The following is a 20,148-nucleotide window of genomic DNA, read 5'->3' as shown; positions in this document are numbered from 1 at the left end:
CCATCCCATTGTTTTTATTTTTGCCTGGAGACCTATTTTTAAAATGTAATTTCTCTGTCCTGTTGTTTTTCTGGACTGTCCCTCTGCAAACTCAACCTGTCCCTTCTTCATCTTTGCTGCAACTTCTATCTTCGATGGTGATAGTTACCTCGATATTACTGGTCAATAAATGTCATTTTTCACAGGAAATTTCAAAAAATTGTTTTTTTCCAGAAAAAAATAAAATTCCCAGGAAAATATGAAAAAAGGGAGTGAAAGGGGGAAAATTGAGGGAAAATTAGTTTTCAAAAAAATTGGTTTTCATTCTGAAAAAGAAACAGATTTTTAAAATTTAGCAAAAACAAAAAAAAAATGCCATTTTCTGTCAACAATATGGTTTTGATGGAAAACTTTCAAAGTTCTAGTCACATGATCTTGAAGGAAACCAGACACAGGTAAGAGCTGAGTCTAGCTACCTCTTAGATTATGGCTCTGGGGTCCGGCTTCAGAGCCCGAGCTCCAGCTTGAGCGGCAACTTCAAAGTTTCCTCTAAGGCCTGGTCTACACTACGACTTTAATTCGGATTTAGCTGCGTTAATCCGAATTAATCCTTAACCCGTCCACACAACGGAGCCAGTTACTTCGAATTAAAGGGCGCTTAAAATCGATTTCTGTACTCCACCCCGACGAGCGGAGTAGCACCAAAATCGATTTTGTTAATTCGAATTAGGGGTAGTGTGGCCGCACACCACCGAATTAATGTGGTTAAATTAATGGGGTAGTGTGGCCGCACACCACCGAATTAATGTGGTTAAAAACCGAATTAATGTGCTTAGTGTGGCCGCGCACAATCGAATTTATACAATCTGTTTCCCAAATTCGAATTATCTAAATTCGAATTAATCTCGTAGTGTAGACGTACCCTAAGTTTAGATGTGGCTAGTGTCTACTGAACCATCTCCGCTATACTTTAGTACACATCTATGAATTGGGCTTGACTTTGAGATTCCATTCATGAGGAAGTATTCTGAAGTTAACCTACACATTTCCAGACTTTTGCAGGAGATGAACCTCGCATTGTGAAGATACTGGGAAATAAACAGTTTGAGACTCATTCTCAGCATTTTAGGTAAATAAGAAGTCAGGAAGCAAAGGGCCTTGTCTACAGTAGGGATTCTATCCACTGGTTTAACTCCACAAGTGTAAACCTGTAGTGTAGACAGGTAAAGCTTTTCTATTGGTGCAGCTAAACCCTGCTTGAAACATGTCCACACTAGGGGATGCACTAGGGCTACTAGCTACCAATGGCTGCAACCAGTGCAAATCCCCGGGAGTCAAAGAGTTAAATTGCTTGTATGTTACAGGTATTTTTCATTGGAGAAGCCCCCTGTCAGAAAGTGGTATCTTTTTGCATGTGAGTTTTAGAATGCTTTTGTGCTAATGCATTTATATTGTGACTGCAAAAAGCTTTTTTTAAAGAGGAAGATAAATCTTACCCAAATCTGATAATCATTTTTTAAAATCTGTGCTCTGCGATTTATGTTGATGTTTTTTTCTCCCCCTAGAAAAAAAGACCCCCCCCCCCCACTGCATCGAAGACAGAAATAATAGCTTGTAAGTACTTAAAAGCTTATGGATAGGAAACTTAAAACTGGTCGGATTCAGCCCAAATCCTATCAGATTTTCTTCGTTCTCATAAACCTTTAATCAGCTCCCATGGGGCATTTTTGCTAACCATAAAACATGTGATTAGAAGACACATGAACTACTAGAATTATGACAGCAAGATGGGCTTTGACTTTAGTCCGACTTAAGAATGGGAATTTAAGAAACCATTCAACTGATAGGACTAGCTGATTGCCCTAGGAAAGGCGGCGGGGGGGAGGGGGGAGTCATGTGGAAGGGCTTCCATCTTTGCTAAGAAAAGCCAATCTTGGTAAATGGCTCATTAACAGGATCTCAGCATCTCACAAACTCTTGATAGTCTTGACTGCTTCGTGACTGAAACTGTTATGCACTCATCTGTGCATGTAGACACACACACACACACACACACAGACACACACACACACACACACACAGCCTTGATCACTACCTTTTAAAGCCCTTAATCAATCTTTAGTTATCTCAACGACTGTCTGCCTGCCTCTGTCTGCATCCCATTGTACCAGCTAGGATTAACGGGGTACTGAATCTGGAGGTCCCTGGAATGAAACTCCCAGGGTAATTATCTCAGCAGAGGGTAGTAACCCTTGAAATTCACTTCCACAGGCGATCAGGATGAGCCTCAATGCAAGACCCATCTCTTCACACCAGCCTTCTCCCAATAGTGATTCTAGAGAGCCATTTAACAGTGGGAGGCAATATCATGTAGCGGATTGAGCAGTGGGTCTGCAGGCAGGAAACGTGGTTTTTATTCCTAGCTCTGTGACATAAGGCATGTCACTTCCTATATGTTCCCTCTCGCACCTTTTGTCTGTCTTGTCTACTTAGAATGCCAACTCTTTGGGGCAGGAATTGTCTCTTACTATGTGTCTTAATGGATCTAGCACAATAGAGGCCCCAGCTGAGATAAGACACCATGTGCCACCATAATAATAATTACTAGGAGATAGCCCCTGAGGCTGATCCAACTTAAGAAGAGACTTTAGATTAGGACAGGAAGGGAGTATTGGTCCCTTTATGACAGAATTTATATATTTATATACATTATATTTCAGGGTCAAACAGCTATTAAGGTGATAGGTGCACTGGAATGTTGTAGCTAGTCTAATTGCACTATATTATATGCTACTGATTAAATTATTTACTAGTGCACGAATTTGCAAGTTTTTCACTTGGTCATTTTTTTTTTTAAAGAATTGAATTTGTTGTTTGTGAAAGGTGCTGGCTGGACAGAGCTTTTTGGTGAGAGAACAAGTTGGGTGTGCAAGTGTAACCCTCTGGTGAGGGTGTTTCACAGGTCCCCAATCCACAGAGAATTTGAAAGTGTTACTTGCAGCTCCAGGCAGAGAGTGTTAGCCTGAGCTGTAGCAGCTCATGCTTTTAGCACCAGAGGTCCCCAGTTCAATTCCTAGTGTCAGACAAGATGGTGGCCATCACAGAAACAGAATCAATTCTGGTATGAAAATTTCCCAAGCTGTGTCTTAGACCTATTTTGAAAGGACCTCCCTATTTTGCAAGGTCAAGGTAATTCACTCTCTGAGGTAATTCAATTCATGGTCAGCCTATTCGGAGTTCCATTGAGGGACCCACTTAGTCCCAAATGGGGTGGTGTGGACAGCTGTCCCCCAGGAAGTGGTGGAGTGACACCACCAATCCATTTCACATGGACATGAGATGGTTGTTGGGAGTGAAGGCAACCTTTGATTGTCAAGTGCAGTTTCTGAGCATTCTTAAAGTTGTTCTGAAGAGATCAACAACATGGAAAAAAACAAAAACCTGCCCACACTAACAGTCTGGTCAGTTGTACAGGAATGGTCTGTCTTGAGATGGATTCTGCACCTTATTGCAAGGGTTTGTTGAAGGAAAGCTAGTCATTAAGACCTCAGAACAGCTGAATGCTCTACTGGAAGACATTCAGATACTATGGAGATGAGGGAAGTACTTCAAGAAAGTGTATAGAATAAGAATAGAAAATACAACACAGCGATATCAGAAGAGGGTGAGTTTCCGGCAGGGTATTTACCATGTAGGACTTTCAATTTTCTGAACCCCAAATGGCCAGAATCAGGATTATAATGCAGGGGTTTCTACATCCAGAACTGTGTTTAGATCACTACCCCACACTGCGCTCTCTCTCTCTGTGAATATATTCTTGTGTTGCTATGCAAGCCTCGATGTCAATTCTTGGCATCCAATGCTTTCTTTCCCAGGGTTACTGTCATTTGTCTAATTTTGTCAGCAACAATTATTTCTTATCACTGAGTAGGAAATAGGCTAAAGAGAGTACAGCAGTAATTAGTGGTTTACAGTAGAGAGAGTCAATACACACACAGTTCTTCATTCACGTTGAACAATTGAACGATCAGCCTCACTCCTCCTATATCAAATGCAAGTTAGGTTCAGTGGCCTATCTGAAATGAGTTGCTGGTCTGTGATGGGGTGTATAAGCCCTACACTGAGGAACTAAGGGTTAATGAGCAACTCTGGACCCAGAAGGCCTTGCGCAGCCACACCTACTGCCTGCTAGGCATGCTCCTAATGGAAGCAGAGCTCAAAAGGGAGTGGGCCATGTCAGTCAGCGGGACAGAGTGAGGAATCAGTCCTACATGGTTAGCTCCTGCAGGGAGGCTGCAGGAACTCCACACTGCCTGGACCAAACCCCACTGCTGAGCTGCCAAAGCCCCCCCTGTGAAGACCAGGAACAATGGGCTGGATCACTGCCAGGGAGAATCCCCTGCTTGGTGAGTCCATAAGCAGACTTTATTGTGACTCTGGAGGAGCAGAGGCTGCGGTAGGTAGTGTCCCAGGGACCAGGCCTGGGGATGTCTGCCCCAGGCCTCATATCCGACCTGCCAGTCACAGGGCCCTGGGTTGGAACTTGGTGAAGCAAGGAGGGCCTGGGTTCCCCTGCCCATGGTCCCACAGATTTTCGCAACTGAGTGACACTGCTGGGCTCCGATAACATTCCCCCTGACGTGATCTCAGACATATTCCAGGTACACAGGCGCCTACTTGGTAGTAGTCACCACAGTTAACATTGTTGGTTGCCTCACCGGAGAGGCCAAGGACTGATAGCCTTAGAGTGCCATACCCTCTTCCCTCTAGAGCAAGCCCCTCCATGCCAGAACTGAGACACATAGGCATAGCATTGTGGGGAAGCTAGCCCTGTTCTACACTCAGGGCCAGCTCCAGCTTTTTTGCTGCCCCAAACGGCGAAGAAAAATAAACAAACAAAAAAAGATAAAGCCGCGATCGGCGGCAGCTCTACCGCACTGCTTCATTCTTCGGCGGCAATTCGGCGGCCGGTCCTTCCCTCTGAGAGGGACCGAGGGACCCGTCGCTGAATTGCCGCCGAAGACCTGGACGTGCCGCCCCTTTCCATTGGCCGCCCCAAGCACCTGCTTCCTGTGCTGGTGCCTGGAGCCGACCCTGTCTACGCTATAAAAAGTACCTTTCGGAGGTCCCTTTGTAACATGGCACCCCCTTAGAATTTTTAAAGCCCAGTTTGGTCTAGTAGTATAGAATAGATGAGCTGACACCATGTTTTTAACCGTGTTCGCGAATCATGCTCCAGCTGCAGGCTTTGCAGGGCTGTAGCACTGGGGGAAGAAACTTAAAACATATTTTGCTGCTGTCCACGTTGCAAGAATGAACTAAGCTGTAACTGCAACCTCTCTCTACTCATATTGTGACAAAGTCCTCTGACAGAACAGATTTTAGAGAGCAGGTGAAATCTAAATTTTAACAACCTGGAAAACATGGTACCTGAGCTATCTTCTGTCCTTGGTGTCCCAAACTGCATCAGGTGCCAAGTCATCAGATGGACTAGTCTTAATTTGGAAAAGTTTTGAGTTTAATAAAATCTAGCTCAATTGCAGTAGAACATGTCTGGGTCCTTTTACAGCAAGGTAATGAAACAGGGAACTAAGTAGCAACCATAAACTATGAGAGCATGGATTTTCTGAGCACTACACAGAAAAGACACAGGAATTTTATGTGCATGCAGATACAAAGCTACAAATAGCTATTGTTCAAATGGGAATGGTTGGGTCACTTGGACTGGAGTCTTCAACTCGCAATGACTTTTAACAGGCAACATCTGACAGTACCAAAGCCCCTTGCAGCCCTGGGTGAAATTATGATAACAAGAGAAAAAAGCTATTACTGCCACCATGCTTTCATTATGCAAATGATATTAAGATAGGCTGTGCGGATCGCCCGTGGCTATGCTATAATCTCCATGCAGTGATTATAATGTGTCAAACTTAGTCATTTTGATTATGACATGTTAATTACATGCCATCCTCATGCAGACATGAATATTACTCGCAGTCAAACAAAACACAAATTGGGGGCATTGGTGTTTTTTTATTTTGTTTTTGTTAGAAATTTTGTTGATTAAATGGATTAAAAGATAAAGAGCTACGTAATATTGTAAACTCATTAAATATCAGCAAACAGCTCCTTGCTTGGCTGGCTGGCTGGAGTGTTTTTTACAAACCGATCAGCAGCTGCATTTTTTTAACGTCTGAGCAGGGGCAAAATTTAAAAATCTATTTTGTAAAATCCTCCCATATTCAGGTTCTTTTTAAAGCCATGGAATACATGGCATTGCTGAGCAGTTTAACTTTTAACCCTGCTGAGGCTGCTAAGGGAAAAGAAAAAGGAACTGCAGACTCTTGGAACTTCACAGCTAGGCCTGGTCTATACGGGGAAAAGTATTAAAAAAAAATTCCACTGGTTCTAACACGGCTTCAGCTGAACCAGTGGAAGCCCTAATGTAGACAAGGTTTCTGTGGCTGGATATATTGTTATCACTGGTCAGTTAGATTTGCCTATCTGTCAGACTGGTCCCTATCACCATAGCTCAATGCCTCCCATTACTTTGAAGATTACTCTGTGCTCTCCTTTCCTTCCTGGCCCCCTAGAGCAGGCTTGGGGCTATATTTTGCGAGGGTTTTTTTAGAGGATGGGTGATCAAGTGAGTATTCCATTTGGATCTTAGCTAGGCAAGGTGAGAGGCCATTCTGATTTCTTCTGGCAGTGAATTCTGAATTCTTGGTCCAGCTCCTGTGAAGGTTCTGTCTCCTATGGGCACAAGCCCCTTGCTGCTGGTGGACAGTATCATTGTTCCAGCAGAATGCAGCTGTTGTGGTGGGGAGAATACAACATAACAGAATAACTAAAAAGAGGAACAAATAAACCAGATGGCTGATTTTTCCCTATCAGGGAGTGTTGGTCTTTCTGTTATTATTGATCCAACAGTAGGCGCTCACACAGGATTGGGTTCCCTTTGTGCTAAGCCCTTTATGAATACATAGGATGAAACAGTCCCTATCCCAAAGAGCATTCAGTCTCAGTAGAAAAGGGAAAGCAGAGGCATAGAGCGGTAAAACGACGAGGTCACAGAGTCACATATAAAACTCTGGTCTCCTCATGCCCAATGTGATGTTTCCTTCACTAGACCACACTGCCTCTCAAATCCCGTTTTTCAAATACAGCAATGAATGCTGGGATTGGGCTAAAGAAGGTACCCCATCTTACACTCTGTCAAAACAATTCCTCTGCGGGACTTCCTGCTATTCTTTGCAGAAAAAAAGTGAGGGTTTTTTAGACTTTCCTATTGAAAATTTGTTCTAAAACATAGCTATTTTGTAGTGTGGCCCAGTGGAAAATACAATTTCAGGGGAGAAGGTTCAATAAAATATTCCCTCTATGATGAAATGTGTCATTAAATATAGAAATAAATCAGACATGGACCATCCCAGTGAGATTCCAGGAATGAAATATCTAGGTAAGAGCTGAATTGCTGAGGAGGGAAGTGGGAAGCCCTTAATACGGAGCAATTCTTAACTAGATTTGTAAATAGCCGGTACTGCTGCTCGCCTGATTAATTTGGGGAAAATAAGCCTCACTAAAGGTGTTTTCCAAGTACATCTGCGATCCATGCTTTTAAAATGTTAAGAATAAAATATTAACATCTAAACAAAGGTATTGTCTTTGGTAATTAAATGCTTTGAACTACTGATTCATTAGCAGAGATCTCATCCTCGTTTGTCCCCTCTTGAACTAACTTTTTGGAAGTATGAGTGAGAGGATGTGTGGGGGTCACATTCGAACCCACACCATGTTTGTGGAAGTGACTCTCTTGTTCAGCGCATGCTGCTCCTCCCGCTTCTTTGTTTAGAAGCCATGCCCTGGCTGCCATCCCCATAATGATACAGTTAGCAGCAGGGTTGGCACATGTTGCTACAGCAGCACCATGTAGTCAGATGGAAAGTGCCCTCCCGTCAGATGGGTGGCTTCGACCTTGGAATGTAGCCTAAGGGAGGTGTTGCCATGATGGAGAAGCAGACAGAGTCGTACACATGGAAAAAGAGTAGGCAGTTCAACAGTTGGAGCAGGCCTAGAGGACGCAGAAGAATTAGAGAGGGAGAGAAGCCTGGGCATGGAAAAAGAGACAAAAGGTCTTGGTCTAGAAGCCCTTACGTCTGATTCTTATTTTCTTTGTGATCCTGGGCAAGTCACTGAACCAGGCTGTGTCTCCACGTGGGCCTGTAAGGGTGAATTCAGAATGTGTGTGTGACGGGTTGGATCACAGAAACCGCCTTGGGGCTGCCAACTGATGTGCCAAGACTACTCCTGCCCCTGCTTTCCCTGCCGGCTTGGGACTCCAGAACCCTGCCTGGTTGTGCCAGACACGCTTGCCGGGTACAAACACAGACCCAGGTCTGAACCACATCCCACAAACTGCAGGCTTAACTGAAAGCAGGTTAAGAAATGTTCCTGTCTCTAACACTCAGATGCCCAACTCTGAATGGGGTCCAAACCCCAAATAAATCCGTTTTACCCTGCATAAAGCTTATACAGGGTAAACTCATATATTGTTCACCCTCTATAACACTGATAGAGAGATATGCACAGCTGTTTGCCCCCCCCCTCCAGGTATTAATACATACTCTGGGTTAAATAATAAGTAAAAAGTGATTTTATTAAATACAGAAAGTGGGATTTAAGTGGTTCCAAGTAGTAACAAACAGAACAAAGTGAATTACCAAGCAAAATAAAATAGAACATGCAAGTCTATGCCTAATACAGTAAGAAAACTGAATACAGAGAAAACCTCACCTTCAGAGGTGTTCCAGTAAGCTTCCTTTTACAGACTAGTCTCCTAGTCTGGGTCCAGCAATCACTCAGACCCCCATGGTTACTGTCCTTTGTTCCAGTTTTTTTCAGGTATCCTTTGGGGGTGGAGAGGCGCTCTCTTGAGCCAGCTGAAGACAAAATGGAGGGGTCTCCCAGGGGTTTAAATAGCCTTTCTCTTGTGAGTGGACAACCCTCCCTCCCCCTGTGTAGAATCCAGCTACAAAATGGAGTTTTGGAGTCACATGGGCAAGTCACATGTCCATACATGACTGAGTTCCTTACCAGCCAAGCTACATTCCTAGGAAAGCTCAGATGTGGATTGGCATCTCCAAGTTCATTGTGGGCTTAAGGGTTTCTTGATTGGGCACTTACTGAGAATAGTCTTTTCTCAGGAAGCTGACCAACTGCTTCACTGAGGCTATTTAAAATTAAACCAGTACATAGCCAATATTCATAACTTTGAATACAAAAATGTTACATGAATACAAATAGGAGGAATGTATTCAGTAGATCATAACCTTTACAGAGATATGTTACGTGGCATGTGTAGCATAAAACATATTCCAGTTATGTCCTATATACATTCATAAGCATATTCCCATAAAGCATTATGGGGTGCAATGTCACAGTGTGTTCAGTTCTTTGAAAAGATTCTGGTCTATACAGGTCATTACTATTATTATCTGTCCTGCCCTTCCTCCCCCAAAGCTTGGAGGGACAGATGCTCCTGTGCAAGGGAGTAGAAATACCCCTCCACTCTATTCTGTCTGTTTTCTGCTCAGAGGGCACAGGCAGGTCTCAGGCAGGAGAGACAGGACTGGGTGAAGAAATGTTTGGGGAGAAAACATTTTCTGTAGAGAGAAATGTTGAGTTCAACCGCAAATGTGAGAGAAACATAACAGTAGCAGAGGAGCACTCGCTCTCTTCTTGAGGGGATGGTTTACTGTCTAAACATCAGCTTTGAAATATTTACTCTCCCTAGAGCCATCAATTAAGATCCAGGCAATGTTGACTTGCACCTTCATCCAGGGAGTTTCTGTTGTGGTTATTTTCATTATTTCCTATTGGTTTCTGGTGGCACCCACAATGTACAAGGCATGTTTCCAACATAAAGAAGGGCACAGTCCCTTCCTTGATTTTCAAATTCAGGTTCCTGTGAAAAGCCCAGCCCTAAGATATACTGGACCATTGTGGCAAATTACAAAATTGGAATAACTGAAGGTGGCAAACCTGTGTACCTAAGGTTGTAGAAAAAACCCTATATGATGCTATCGTCTTATCTGAAAAAGAGTATAAGATCCTGTGGCTAAAGACTGCATCACAAAGCATGTGTGCAATTGGGAGTAATGGGGAGAGGGGCAGCATTAAAGTGTGATCTACTCTGAAAAGTGACAATGTAAAAATGGCACCATCTTGCTTAGCGTATCTAGTGGCTTCAGAGACAGAGCTACAGTCCTCAGTGACAAGAATAGGTCATTTTATTACTATTTCTTCTCATTGAGCCTGTAGTGCTAACACAGACAAGGGTTTGTCTATACTGCAATCATGGGAACAAGATGACAAATTTCATGTGGAACTCCAGTTACATGTTATTGACTAACACAATGCATATCATCAAAAGATTACTGGACATGGGTTTGTTGATCTACTGGTTTGATTAGCAGCATGAAATTTGTTAGAAGTTCTTATCTGGAACAGCACCAAAGAACTATAGGACCAGCTGTACATGTGAACCAACTTAATGTGGAAGGTTTGTCACATGCTAAGTGCAATGATCTTTCAAGGGTTCTCAAGAAGAATAACACTGACGTCGTTGCTCTACAAGACGCTCATGCTGCATGCTTTGAGTAAGCTGCAAGATGCAAAATTGATGTCTATGAACTTATTGTCATTGTGAATGATGCTAAGTATGGCATCACCACTTACATCAGGCATGGTTTTAAAGATGTCTCAGCCCTGGAGGAATCCAAGACCAGGGGAGTTTCTACTGCTGCAATGAGAATCAGACAACTGATCATAATGAACACCTACAAAGCTCCAAATCTTGAATGGCCAGAGCCCATATTAACATCTTTTCCCCATTCAACTGTGTATCTTGGTGACTTTAATAGCCACCATTTACAATGGGGCTATAGTAGAAATGATGCAGCTAGGAAGCTACTCACAGATTGGGCTTCATTCACATTTGTCCATCTCCTTTGTAACCTCAAACAACCATGAACTTTTTGCTCGGCCAGATGAAACACAGTCCAGACCTCTGCTTTCTGAGGAAAGGCATCAGTGATGCTCCTTTGCAAGTTGCACGAATAGTGCTTGGAAACTTTCCTTGAAGCCAACACTGTCTCACAATTCTTCACATCCGCTTTGACGTTCCACTGATTGAACGGATGCCAAAACCGTGCTAGAATTTCTGCAAAGCGAATTGGGTTGCGAATTTTCACCGCAGAAGTTGAAGCTGGGATACACCAAATCAAAACCATGACCGCTTTGTTCACCACCTTATCAAAGTTGCTGTGAAACATATTCCCTGCGGCTTTTGCAAGGTCTGTTCTCCTAGCTGGCAGCAGGAGACAGAACCCCTCCTCAAAGGGTATCAGAAGAGCGGTGACCTGGACACAGTAAAAGCACTAATAAAGTCACTGAACTCTGCCTGCTTGAAATGATGGAACAAGACAGTGCAGGGGCTTCACTCATTCCAGCTGCAAAGCTTAGGCACTTCTCTGTAAGCTTGGAGTGCTGATGGTAAAATACCGTCAGTTGAAAGTGACGGCCAATGCTGTCATCTCACACCTTCTCCCAAAACCGGTGGGTACATACTCGGCACGGCTAAGCCGGGCCTCCGCTGCCGCTACTATGCTACCATGGCTACGCTGCTATTTATACTCATGCTAGCTTGACAAGAGCGAACATGAGTATGTGTACACATGCAGGGGATTCACACCCCTAGTTCATAGTGTAGAGAGGCTGAGTTGGATTCTCTTCCTTCTGGGGCCTCAGCCACAGAATTGTGCCAAATGTTCCAATTAGTTACACCTATGCTTACCCACTAAAGGCAAGGTAGGTGCACAGGAATCACTGAGCATACAATTTGAAGACAGTGGGGTTGCACAGATTATCATCGCGACCCTAATCTGAGCTGCAGAGCTTTTATTACTGGAAGTGATGCATGAGATCAGACGCACCCAGATTGTACAGGGACGGGGATTGTGTCTTCCTGTGTGTTTTCATAGCAAAATAGGGGCCCCCGATCCTGAGTGGGGCCACTGGGCTCATCTGTAATAATAATGCTGGCTTTCCAATCACAGGTTGCACTTATAGGGCTTGGCAGGTGGGAAAAAAATGCATCTTTACATTTTTAAATTGAGCACACTTGATAGAGAAATCACAGAGACACTAAACATGGGAGCCTTCAATCCCATTATGGGAGAGTCAGGTTCAGAACAGAATCCCCCTCCAAAGTTGCACGCACAACTCTAACTTTCCTGATTGTGTTGCTCTTACTTCCACTGCAGCATTGTCCTTGAACAGAGCCCTGACAGGGGAATAGCAGGCAAAGGAACTCTGTCTCCATGAGCATTTCCTATCTCTCCCCCGTCCTCTTGGCTTCTAGCACAGCCCGGAGTGCTTTGCAATCTGCAGTGGCAGTGCGGCTAGCTGTGCAATCTAGCTTTGCATATGGAGTAGCAGTTACTCCACTTGTCAGGGGGCAGTGTATTTTTGAATTGCCTTAGGTAGGAGAGGAGCAGGGGCACATACCCCTCAGTTCCAAATCGGGACTTTTAGCTTTCATTGTTTCATATCTAGATGCATAGAGGTATAAATGTATACACAGAAGTCACATCTAGGAGTGTGAAAAATACAAAAGGACCGAATTCTGCTTAGTTCCACCAGCACAGCCTTATTGATTGCAACCCCATTGACACAGCAGGGGAGCTCGACTTCTCACCATTATGTCCAGAGAGCAGGTTGAGCCCCATTTCTTGTTAGTTTCCCACTTCTGCCAATCATAAAGTTAGCCCCGGCACAGTCACGATTTCAGCAGCTCATCTGAGAGTTTGCTGTTTGCTTTAAATGCACAAAATAAATTTTAAATAAAATAAAAGGCATCCCCCTAAACATTGTGTTTTTACAGAGGGACATTTCAAGACAAGTTTTACACAGGTTTAGCCCAGAGGGAAATTAAACTCTACATTTAAATGGAGATTACACACAAAGGAATCCATTAGTTTCAATATTTCTCAGCAGGAGGGTTCAGAGTTATTTAAATAAGTTTAGATATTAAACCTAAAGTAGCCATTAAAGGAATGCGATTTGTTTGCCTAGTTTTTATAGAAATCTTGTTTTCTCTCCAGTTGACTGAAAAATCCATTGCTTGCATGATGCTGAATATTTTTAATGTATTAAAAAGAGGGGACGGTTTCAATATAGTACTTCCTTTGAATTTTTAAGCACCAAATTACAGAATACTTATTATAGCAAAATGTCTTCTTTAGGAGAGATTAAACTGCAAACATCTTACTTGACTTTTTTTCTTTGCCATCCATGCTTTAGAAGAATGCTAATCTAAACACTGGCATTAAACCATATTGGCTATGTAAGGCCCTTTGATTGTCATTGAGATTATTTTAAAAGTTATTTAGGCCCCCGTGTTACATCTTTGCAACTGCATGGAAAATGTTTCACTATGTTTCTCTTTGCAACATTTCTTTGGGGATTCATAAATATTGATTGTACCGTAAAAAATTGATGGAATCTTGAAACAGACTGCAGTCTTGGCAGCTAGGGAATTTACTCAATTTTTCTCAATAGCTGCAGTCTATAAAAAGAGGAGATTTTGCAAATTGTTTCTCACCTTGTCTTTTTAGTATTTAATAGCTCTCAATTCGGTAGCTTTCTGAACCATGCACGCTGTGTGTTTTCCATCAAAACTGTATCAGGCCTATTCAAAGGGAATTTTAAAAGGCAAGGTGGCACCAAAGGGGTTAAACTGACTTTCATGAGGGCCAGCGTAAGTTTAATTAATGTGGCAATGTGCTTCCATCCTAGTCTTTGCTATGTTAACTTTTTTCTTTTGTTTTTCCTTCTCTTAAGCATTCATGGTCAGACGTGGAAATGGACAAGAAGAAGTCGATTTCAGCTACTTGGTTAAGAAGGATCCTGAAGAAACTCTGTAGTCAGTGCCAAAGTTGTAAAAGCAAAATCTTTTAGCTCACCAGCACTGTACCTTCCATTAATGGATGAAAATCTAAAAGCAAACTTTCAGATGCATCTATCTTTTTAGGTACTTATATGGCCCTCATCACCTTCATACTTAGACTCCTGAGGCATTGTGAGAAACATTAATGGATTTTATCATCACAACACACTTTGTAAGGTAGGGATGTGTTAGCCCCCTTTGACAGATGGGGAATTGAGGCACAGAATAAATGTCTTGAGCCAGGGGAACTGGAACAAGGCAGGCCAGGGCCCCATCCCTTTTTACCAGCCTTAAGGGCTAGCGACGTGTGGGAGGAGGAGGTGGAGAGGAGTGAGTGGGAGTGGGGCTTGGGGGGAAGAGGTGGCATGGGGGCGGGGCCTCGGGGAGAAGGGGCGACTCAGAGGGAATGGGTGGCGCAGGGTGCAAGGCCACGGTTTGGGTGCCGGTGGCCCCCCACTTTTAGGGAGCTTCCACCACTCCTTTCTTGAGCAAGGTCACAGAGTTAATCTGTGACCACGCCTGGAACTGAAACCCTGTATCCTAAGTCCCATTCCAGTGGGTCATTCTTCCACTGGAGGGGGGCTGGTGCCATTTGCTCGATTGACTAAGTGTCAGACTAACTTGATATCTTTTTTTTTTTTTATGAGATTACAAGTTTGTTAGCTAAAGGTCAGAGTGCAGCTGTAATCGAGTTAGACTTTTAGACTTCTGTAAGGCATGTGACTTGATACTGCATGACATTTTTATTAAAAAAATAGAACAATACAAAATTAATATGGCAAACATTAAAGGCATGAAAAGCTGGCTAACTGATAGGATTAAAAATATAATTGTAAATGGGAAATTAACATCAAGTGGGTGTGTTTCCAGTGGAGTCTCACAGGGATCAGTTCTTGGGCATACGCTATTGGACATTTTTATCAGTGTTTGCAGATGACACAAAGAGTGGGAGGGCTTAAAAAATTAAAAGGACAGGTCACTGCTGCAAAGCAATCTGCATCACTTGATAAGCTTGGCTCAAAGAAACAATATGCGTTTGAATAAAGCTAAATGTACATGTATACATCCAGGAACAAAGAATGCAAGCCATACTTACCGGCTAGGAGATACTGGGAGCTCATGTTCAGCTGACTTTCTACCCCACCCCCAAATCTTCTCCAGTGTCACTGCTTCTATCGCGGGAAGCAGTGACACTGGAGAAGATTTGGGGGTGGGGTAGAAAGTCAGCTGTACATGAGCTCCCAGTGTGACACCGTAGCCAAAAGGGCTAACATGATCCTTGGCTGCATAAACAGGGGAATCTCAAGTAGGAGTACAGTGGTTATTTTACCTCTGTATTTGGCACTGGTGTGAACACTGCTGGACCACTGTGTCCAGTTCTGGAGGGGGTTCAGAGAAGAGCCATGAGAATGATTAAAGGATTTAAAAACATGCCTTATAATGTTAATAAGCTCAAGGAGCTCAGTCTATTTAGTTCAAGAAAGAGAAGGTTAAGGGGTGACTTGATCAAACTCTGTAAGTACCTACCTGGGGAACAAATATTTGATGATGGGCTTTTCAATCTAGCAGAGAAAGGTAGAATACGATCCAAAGGCTGGAAGTTGAAACTAGGCAAATTCAGACTGGAAATAAGGAGCAAATTTTTAACAGTGAAGGTGATTAACCATTGGAACAGTTGACCAACAGTCATGGTGGGATTCTCCATCGCCAGCATTTTTTAAATCAAGATTAGATGATTTTTAAATAGATTTCTTCTAGTTCAAAATGAATTATTTTGGGGAAGTTCTATGGTCTGGGTTATACAGGAGGTCAGACTAGATGATCACAATGGCCCCTTCTTGCCTTGGAATCTATGAATTTATGACTGTCTGAGCCTTTTGTTATAAGTTATAAAGAGCGACACTATTTCTTGCCCTTTCTGGCATGCAGCACTGTTCAGTTGTACTGCAATAGCGACAGAATAGCAGAGGTAGTGTGTTCCCAGAGGTAGAACAAGAACCAGGATTCCTGGATTCTACTTTTGGCTCTTTCACAGATTCGCTTTGTGACCACAGACAAGTCACTTAGGCCAAAATCTCCAAACTCGGGAGTATCTAAAGTGAGATGTGTAAGTCCATGCTGAGGCACTTAGCTGAGTAGCCTGAATTTCAGAGAGGCCAAACACCCACAGCTCTCATGGAAGCCCAAGTGACTTGGAGGCTCGTAGCACCTTGCTGACCTTTAGGCCTCTATTCAGTCTTGTCTAGGTGTTTGAAACTCACTCAATCTTATTTATAGGGTGCCAGTCACTGTAGTATTGAAGTTCAAAGTGCAGACTCTGCTCTTGCCATCCTGTGAACCCTTGAACTCGGTTATTTTATTTAAACCCTTCTTCTGTCTGTCTATCTCACTCTCTCTTTTATTCGGCAGGAAGTCAGAGTTTGCACTGGGTTCTAGAAACAGACAGAGAAGGCTCGTTCTGATCTCTGCCAGCAAAGTCTCCCCAGTTTATGACCCAGCATCAGGGCTTCTCTGCCTCCCAGTCCTGAACACTTCCTCCGGGCTGTTAATAGTTTCCATGTCTCCAAGGAGCACAGCAGGTTGCAGATGGAGAGGTGACTTCCGAGGCAACCTGGTCCCATGAGTTACATGAGCCTGGAGAGAGAATAGGGCCACTCTATTGAGTTTACTGAATTGTAATATTCTGGTTTCTTAAATTTTAAAAGGACCACGACTGCCTCAAACGCAGAAGACAATTCTATTCGGGTAATATTTTGGCTATAGCTCCATATGCACAGCTGTCCTTGTCTGGCTTCCACTGGTGTCATATATACAATACCAGGATTTGGTCCTATCTGCAGATATACAAACAGAAACAAAAATGACTAGCAGACAGCTGACTGTGAATTTGCCTTGCTGCTAATTCAATCAGTGAGTATTCTAAGGATTGATGGGTGCAAATGAGGGCATGGGAAGCTCCTCTGCGCTAAGTGCCTTGAACAGATTGGCAGAAATCCAGGGTTGATGGTGCCAACTAATTCCTGGGTAGTAAGGGCATGTTCATATCTCGCTTTCTAGCCAGCAGCAAACAGATGTGAGAAGAAATCCCTGATTCAGTTTTGCCACATTTCCTGTGTTTTCAAATGTAGGCCTTTGAAAAAGTGGTCATTTGCCCTCACATTTCCAAAGTAGTTGTAACCCTTCTGCCACGTGCTGTGGCAGCAGCAAGGGTCAGGTTCAGATGTCTAGGGGTTCCTCTTAAAATCAGCAAACACCATCGGCTGAAGACCCCACCCAGAAATACCTCCCCTCCGTCCCCTTAACAGGCAATACTCCCCACCACACTTGCCAACTTTCACGCGGTAAATAAGCACCCCGACTTTCACAATGAGCCAAAAATCAAGCTAATCCCATTTCAAAACAAGGCCAACACAAGCCAATCCCTAAGAACCCCAACACTCTATGTGACTAGATCCCCCGGCGTGCAGTCTGGGACTGTGGTGGGCCCTCTGTGCACCCCTGACTCTCTCCCCCCCCTTGTCCCTGCTTGCTGGGAGCAGATCAAAAAAAAAAAAACCCAAGCCAAACAAGCAACAAACTAGCCAACAAGCAACTCACAAGCCAATTAAGCCAAAAACAAGCCCAATTTCTGCATTTTTTTTGCGGGTTTGGCATGTCTGCTCCCCACCCCTTGCAAGCACTGACTCTGTACATAAAACAAGGAAAGGCTCTAGTAAGGGAAAGGGGGACAGAGCATTGACTTGGAAAAACACAGCAACAATATATATGAATGAATGACCGCCACTGCCCCACCCTGGTGTCTTTGGCAGTAATCCCATAACTCCATCCTCCCCCCCCGCCGCCGCCAGAGTGAACATCCAATAAGCAAATGTCCCTTTAACACGTCGCTTCCCCACTGCTACAGCCTGCTCCCATTTCGGTGTCAGTGGTTAGTCCTAGAGTATGGGAGTGCACCCGGTGAGCCACCTTCTCCAGTCCCTAGGGAAGTCCCCACCTGGTCTGGTCCTGAGGTTCTACCAACTAGCCCAGCCAGAGTGATTTCAGCTTTGTTGGTGCTGGGTCAGGGACCGTCATTGGGGTTCACTGAGTGCTGTTGCTGCCCTCTGAGGCTTCAGCAAAGAGCTGCCTCCCACTGCAAAGCTGCCCCTGCCTCAGTGTCTCTGTGTCGTCTCTCGTCGTAAAGTCAAGATCAATAGTGCTTAGAGGACTTCTGAGCAGAGTCCTTGCCCGCCCCTTTCCCCTTCCTCTTTCTCAGTTCAGCCCCACTACCGCATCAGTTCAGAGTTCATGTACAGCTCTGCTCAGGCCCCAACGGGTCAGCTGGAGGATTTCTGGGTAGAAAGCTTATGCATATGAAGCTCTCTCTTTTGCCATACTCTCACCTGTTCGCCAATAGCTGGTGGAGGAGCGCTCCTTTGTCTATGGAGCTTGTCTGCTCTTTCCCCTGTTCACCAACAGAGAGCAGTAGAGAGCTCCCTACCCTCCATCGCTTCTGCCACAGAGCTTCCCTACCAATGAGAGATGAGACCAAGCCACAGAATGCTCCTAAGTGTGTGTGTGTGTGTGTGTGAGAGAGAGAGATGCAAACTGCAGATCTAGATGCAGGGGAGTTTCACTAATGTTCTGAGGTGTTTAGATCTGGGATTTTGGCTTGGGCTGGCTGTATCCTCCATCTCTCTGTGTGTGCATGTGCCTCAGGCATTTATACAGCACCATTCACCATCCTACAGGTGCTTGTATCTCATTTCTAGGTCTAAACTCAAGTTGATGGAAGTTTACCAGAGACAAATTGAGTCCAGAAAGTTTTAAGGTGCCCCGTGTGCTAATCACAGAGCATCATGTTACCTCACACAGTGTAATGAACATGGGCTATGGGGCAGAAAATCAATTCGGACAGGAAATCCACAGGCCGGGGAAAATAACTTAAACAAAAATCAGAACGGGGTCTTAAACCCTGTATTAAACCCTTAATCAGGGCTATCTGCCCCCTCTGCAGTGCCTGGTCTCCAGCAGTGGAGATGTCAAGTCACTATTGCTATTTGGATCTCCTACATAGGCAGCCATTCAAAAGTGCCACTTTATCGCTCCTGAGACCAAATCCTCTCTTGCGGTTAGAGAGACCTGTAAAGTTCCTCCTGAGTCAGGTATCAGGGCATCAGAAGAAAAATCATGACAAGATATTGTTATCCGCTTAATGACAGAAAGATTTTCACATCCTTGGCTGGATTTTCCCCCTGAGACTGCCTGTTATGTACTGCGATGTATAAGCAGCCTTTCAGCCTGTATGATAATGTACAGGTCACCCATCTGAAAGCAGATGGCATTTCCTGTTGGCTTTTGAAATCATTCATTGCAGTTAAAAAGGCCTGAAGAGTTTTCAGGAACCGAAGGCTACGGTGTACTCAGTAAAGAAAGTAGCAGTGCTGTAAAGGTTCCCATTCCTTGGGGCCTAGTCCGCTGCTGCTATGAGAGTGTAACTCCCATTAACATTAATGGCAGTTCAGCACGCACACGGGCTGCAGAAAAAGCCTGCGTAAATTCTGTGCCTACTGCAGTAATGGGATGTAAAATGTGGTTTATGCGGTCAATACTTTAATTTTTTATTGCATGCATATAAATTAGAACACAAAACTGCACACTTAGGGCCCAATCCTGATCCCACTGAGGTCAATGGGAGTTTGGCCATTGACTTCAGTTGGAGCTATATCAGGTGTTGTGCTATTATTGTAGGGTTTGGGTTGGCACTAGAGTAAAGTATTCATGCAAATATGTTTCATGTAGATGAGTAAGTCTAAGCCAATATTGCATTAACAGCTGTGTTGGCCTTGGACTCCTATAATCATTATTTTATTTGCATTGCAGTAGTTCCTGGAGACACCCCACATGCCCCCACTTGTGCTAGGAGCAGTACAAACACACAGCAAAAAGACTGCCCCTGCCTCAAAGAACTTGCAATCGAAGTATAAGATGAGAGGCAACAGGATAATACAACAAACAGATGGAGGGCAGGGAGCACAAGGTAAGATAACAATGAGATGGTTATGATCAGGGTATAATGATTTTTAAAGAGATGTCACAAATGCAAATGTTGGGGGGAAATTGCTAAAATATCCAATTATTTTTGTTACCTTTGTTCTCTCTGCCCGCTGATTTGCCTCACC

This window comes from Terrapene carolina, unplaced genomic scaffold (assembly GCF_002925995.2).
Source record: "Terrapene carolina triunguis isolate 2854851 unplaced genomic scaffold, T_m_triunguis-2.0 Scaffold69, whole genome shotgun sequence".
NCBI classification, from domain to species: domain Eukaryota; kingdom Metazoa; phylum Chordata; order Testudines; family Emydidae; genus Terrapene; species Terrapene triunguis.
The sequence above is the reverse complement of the archived record's forward strand: the minus strand, read 5'-3'. Positions refer to the sequence as shown.